This window comes from Ovis aries, chromosome 4 (genome assembly GCF_016772045.2).
Source record: "Ovis aries strain OAR_USU_Benz2616 breed Rambouillet chromosome 4, ARS-UI_Ramb_v3.0, whole genome shotgun sequence".
In the NCBI taxonomy this organism is placed as follows: Eukaryota; Metazoa; Chordata; class Mammalia; order Artiodactyla; family Bovidae; genus Ovis; species Ovis aries.
The window spans coordinates 40,318,138-40,324,137 of NC_056057.1; positions in this window are offsets into that span (position 1 = coordinate 40,318,138).

Genomic DNA, 6,000 nt, shown 5'->3' on the forward strand with positions numbered 1-6,000 from the left:
ACACAAACATAGACTCATCAGATTCATATGGACATATGTACTTCCCACAAGTCATAAATGGTTTGGGCATTAATTGTATAATAAAGTCATTCTAGTGACAATAGTTTTATGGTTCAGTTCAGTTCAGTCACTCAGTCATGTCTGACTCTTTGTGACCCGATGGACTGCAGCACGGCAGGCTTCCCTATCCATCACTAACTCCCAGAGCTTGCTCAAAGTTACGTCCATCAAGTCTGTGATGTCATCCAACCATCTCATCCTCTGTCATCCCCTTCTCCTCCAGCCTTCAATCTTTCTCAGCGTCAGGGTCTTTTCAAATGAGTCAGTTCTTCACATCAGGTGGCTAAAGTATTAGAATTTCAGCTTCAACATTAGTCCTTCCAATGAATATTCAGGACTGATTTCCTTTAGGATGGACTGGTTTTATCTCCTTGCAGTCCAAGGGACTCTCAAGAGTCTTCTCCAACAGCACAATCATTCTGTGGTGCCCAGCTTTCTTTATAATCCAGCTCTCACATCCATACATGACTATTGGAAAAACCATAGCTTTGAAGAGATGGACCTTTGTTGACATAGTAATGTCTCTGCTTCCTTTTTTTTTCTTTTAGTTCTACCAGTTTATTGCTACCAACCCATATCCCTCCAGGGATTCCCTGGTGACTCAGATGGTAAAGCTTCTGCCTACAATGCAGGAGACCCGGGTTCAATCCCTGGCTTGGGAAGATCCTCTGGAGAAGGAAATGGCAACCCACCCCAGTATTCTTGCCTGGAAAATCCCATGGATGGAGAAGCCTGGTAGACTACAGTCCATGGGGTCACGAAGAGCTGGACACGACTGAGGGACTTCAATTTCAGTTTCATATCCCTTCACCCTCCTCATGCATACATGCTCAGTCATGGAACCCCATGGACTTCAGTCTGCCAGGCTCCTCTGTCCGTGGACTTTTCCAGACAAGAATATTGAAGTGGATTGCCATTTCCTTTTCCAGTGTCTCTGTATTTTAATATGTTGTCTAGGTTTGTCATAGCTTTTCTTCCAAAGAGCAAGCATCTTTTAATTTCATGGCTGCAATCACCATCTGCAGTGCTTTTGGAGCCCAAGCCCAATAAAGTATGTCACTGTTTCCATTGTTTTCCATCTATCTGCCATGAAGTGATGGGACTGGATGCCATGGTTTTAGTTTTTGAATGTTGAGTTCTAAGCCAGCTTTTTCATGCTCCTCTTTAACTTTCACAAGTGGCTCTTTAGTTCCTCTTCACTTCTATCATAAGGGTGGTGTCATCTGCATATCCAGAGAAGGCAATGGCAATCCACTCCAGTGTTCTTCCCTGAAAAATCCCAGGGATGGAGGAGCCTGGTGGGCTGCGGTCTATGGGGTCGCACAGATTCAGACACGACTGAAGCGACTTAGCAGCAACAGTATCATTTGCATAACAGAGGTTATTGATATATCTCCTTGCAATCTTGATTCCAGCTTGTGCTTCATCCAACCCAGGATTTTGCATGATGTACTCTGCATATAAGTTAAATAAGCAGGCTGACCATATACAGCCTTGATGTACTCCTTTCTCAATTTGGACCCAGTCTGTTGTTCCATGTCCAGTTCTAACTGTTGCTTCTTGACCTGCATACAGATTTCTCAGGAAGCAATTTTATGGTAACGCTTCTCATTTTAATTTAGTCTTTTATTAAATTTGAGAACCTATTTATTTCTGCTTTATTGACTATGCCAAAGCCTTTGACTGAATGGATCACAATAAACTGGAAAATTCTGAAAGAGATGGGAATACCAGACCACCTAACCTCCCTCTTGAGAAACCTGTATGCAGGTCAGGAAGCAACAGTTAGAACTGGACATGGAACAACAGATTGCTTCCAAATAGGAAAAGGAGTATGTCAAGGCTGTAAATTGTCACCCTACTTATTTAACTTATATGCAGAGCACATCATGAGAAATGCTGGGCTGAAAGAAGCATAAGCTGGAATCAAGATTGCTGGGAGAAATATCAATAACCTCATATATGCAGATGACACCACCCTTATGGCAGAAAGTGAAGAAGAGCTAAAGAGCCTCTTGATGAAAGTGAAAGAGGAGAGTGAAAAAGTTGGCTTAAAGCTCAACATTCAGAAAACTAAAATCATGGCATCCAGTCCCATCAGTTCATGGGAAATAGATGGGGAAACAATGGAAACAGTGGCTGACTTTGTTTTTCTCGGCTCCAAAATCACTGCAGGTAATGATTGCAGCCATGAAATTAAAAGATGCTTACTCCTTGGAAGGAAAGTTATGACCAAACTAGATAGCATATTCAAAAGCAGAGACATTACTTTGTCAACAAAGGTGTGGCTAGTCAAGGCTATGGTTTTTCCAGTGGTCATGTATGGATGTGAGAGTTGGACTATAAAGAAAGCTGAGCACAGAAGAATTGGAGAGTTGGAGAAGACTCTTGAGAGTCCCTTAGACTGTAAGGAGATCCAACCAGTCCATTCTAAAGGAGATCAGTCCTGGGTGTTCATTGGAAGGACTGATGTTGAAGCTGAAACTCAATACTTTGGCCACCTGATGCAAAGAGCTGACTCATTAGAAAAGACCCTGATGCTGGGAGGGACTAGGGGCAGGAGGAGAAGGGGACAACAGAGGATGAGATGGTTGGATGGTATCACCAACCTGATGGACATGGGTTTAGGTAGACTCCAGGAGTTGGTGATGGACAGGGAGGCCTGGCGTGCTGCGGTTTATGGGGTTGCAAAGAGTCGGACATGACTGAGCGACTGAACTTAACTGACTTATAAAAATTTGTGCTCAGAAATTAAACCAGGAAATATGACTTTTATATGTAATGATGTCCAATTATATTTGATATTAGGTAATATACTAATATATACAATATATAATAGACTATATATACTATGTATGCTCTATATTACATTATTAATGCAAAATCATATTTTATTTTGCTACAAATTCAAGTTGTGTTTTTGTCACATAGATTGAAATGATACAGTGAATTTTTATTCTTTTGAGTACTTTTTGAGAAAATTACTGGTGGAAATTACTACTGGAAAAATTGCACTTTGGGGTATTTTTCAAATTTTAAAATTACCAACACTTTGAATATGATATGGGTGACAGTGAGACAATTAAAATGTAACTTGATTTTATTAATTTTTCTCAGTATCGATAGGATTTTCTGAACATTTCTAACTCTTATTAATGCACCAGCTCTTTCTATAATTAAAAAGTAGAGGTTGAAATACCCACATATGTGTGTATGGGACACACAGGCCTTAACATTTTCTCAAGTTCACAATAAAAACTAAAGAATTTTATCTTAAAGTCCTCTATGCCTGAACCAACTTCATATAATGAGAGAGTCCTTTAGGTACTCAAACAGCATTTCTTCCATTAAGTCAGCTGTAAAATTTTCTACTGTTTAACTCTTGAAATGAATCATTTATTAAATGTTTGATGATAAGATTATAAGAAGATCATCAAAGAAGATGGATTTTTCTGGGAAAATAATTTATATAGTTGTATTCTGCTACATGCGGGAAAGATAAAGATGGGTTTGTTTTCATTTGTACCTTGGTGTGACCCTAGCTTGAAAGGTGATTTTATCAGTATTACACTTAATTAAAAATTTGTTCCAGGGAGAAATTGAATGTCCCAAGAACAAGCTTTAAGTCCCTGCAGAAGGGGATGGCTCCTTGCCTGAGCACTTTTAAGACAGAGCAAAGCCCTTGTCTGTGTACACAGGAATACCAAGAGCATTTTTAATCTTTTCATTTTAAAAACACTGGACAAACAACCAAAGAGGTTTGAAGAGTCATAGAAAAGAAGCAGGACAAGGCAAACAATGAGAATAAAACTGACCCAAGAAGGAAGAGCAGACTTAGGATCAGGAACACAATCATAATTTGCAGGGCCCAGTGAAAAAAAATTGGGGGCCCTTTGTTCAAAAGATTATTAAAGATTCCAAACGGCTATAGCAGAGCATGAAGCCGAGGGACATCTTCTAAGACAGGTCTCTGTGATATGCACAATTGCATACCCATGAAGCAGGCCCTCCTAGTTTAAAACACAGAAACAACTTGAATAAATCTTTATGTGCTACCCTCAGAGAGATTTGAAATGATAATCAGTTCCACAAACCAACAGTAAGACATAATAAAGGGAAAAAAAAAGATGGGAGACAAGAAAGAACTCATGAAGTTTAAATATATTTAGAGATGAACCAAGGAGATGTTTAAATACATTTAGAGATACAGCAAGGAGAGATAAGAAAGGCTTCTTCAGTGATCAATGCAAAGAAATAGAGGAAAACAAGAAAATGGTAAAGACTAAAGATCTCTTCAAGAAGATTAGAGATACCAAGGAACTTTTCATGCAAAGTTAGGCACAAAAAGAACAGAAATCGTACGGACCTAACAGAAGCAGAAGATATTAAGAAGAGGTGGCAAGAATACACAGAAGAACTATACAAAAAAGATCTTTAAGTCCCAGATAATCATGGTGGTGTGATCACTCACGTAAAGCCAGACATTCTGGAATGTAAAGTCAAGTGGGCCTTAAGAAGCATCACTATGAACAAAGCTAGTGGAGGTGATAGAAATCCAGTTAAGCTATTTCAAATCCTAAAAGATGATGCTGTGAAAGTGTTGCACTCAATATGCCAGCAAATTTGGAAAACTTAGCAGAGGGCGCAGGACTGGAAAAAGTCAGTTTTCATTCCAATCCCAAAGAAAGGCAATGCCAAAGAATGTTCAAATTACCACACAATTGACCTCATCTCACATGCTGGCAAAGTAATACTCAAAATTCTCCAAGCCAGGCTCCAAAAGTACATGAACTGTGAACTTGCAGATGTTCAACCTGGATCTAGAAAAGGCAGAGGAACCAGAGATCAAATTGCCAACATCTGTTGGATCATCAAAAATGCAAAAGAGTTCCAGAAAAATATCTACTTCTGCTTTATCGATTATGGCAAAGCTGTTGACTGTGTAGATCACAACAAACTGTGGAAAATTCCTAAAGAGATGGTATTACCAGACCCCCTGACCTGCCTCCTGATCTGTATGCCGGTCAAGAAGCAACAGTTAGAACTGGACATGGAAAAACAAACTTGGTCCAAATTGGGAAGGGAGTATGTCAATATTGTACGTTTTCACCCTGCTTATTTAACTTATATGCAGAGTACATCATGTGAAATGCTGGGCTGGATGAAGCACAAACTGGAATCAAGATTGCCAGGAAAAATATCAATAACCTCAGATATGCAGATGACACCACCCTTATGGCAGAAAGTGAAATGGAACTAAAGAGCTCCTTGATAAAAGTGAAAGAGGATAGTGAAGAAGCCAGAAAAAATGCAACATTCAAAAAACTAAAATCATGGCATGGAGTCCCAACACTTCGTGGCAAATAGTTGGGGAAACAATGGAAACAGTGAGAGACTTTATTTGGCTCCAAAATCAAGATGGTGACTGCAGCCATGAAATTAAAAGATACTTGCTTGCTCCTTGGAAGAAAAGCTATGACCAACCTAGACAGCATATTAAAAAGCAGAGACATTACACTGCCAACAAAGGTCTGTCTAGTCAAAGCTATGGTTTATCCAGTAGTCATGTATGGATGTGAGAGCTGGACTATAAAGAAAGTTGAGCACTGAAGAATTGATGCTTTTGAATTGTGTTGTTGGAGGGAGTCTTGAGAGTCCCCTGGACTGCAAGCAGATCCAACCAGCCCATCCTAAAGGAAATTAGTCCTGAATATTCATTGGTAGGGCTGATGTTGAAGCTGTAATTTCAATACTTTGGCCTCCTGATGTGAAAAACTGACTCATTAGAAAAGGCTCTGATGCTGGGAAAGATCGAAGGCAGGAGGAGGAGGGGATGGCAGAGGATGAGATGGTTGGATAGCATCACTGACTGGACAGATGTGAGTTTGAGCAGGCTCCAGGCATTGGGTGATGGACAGGGAAGCCTGGCGTGCTGCAGTC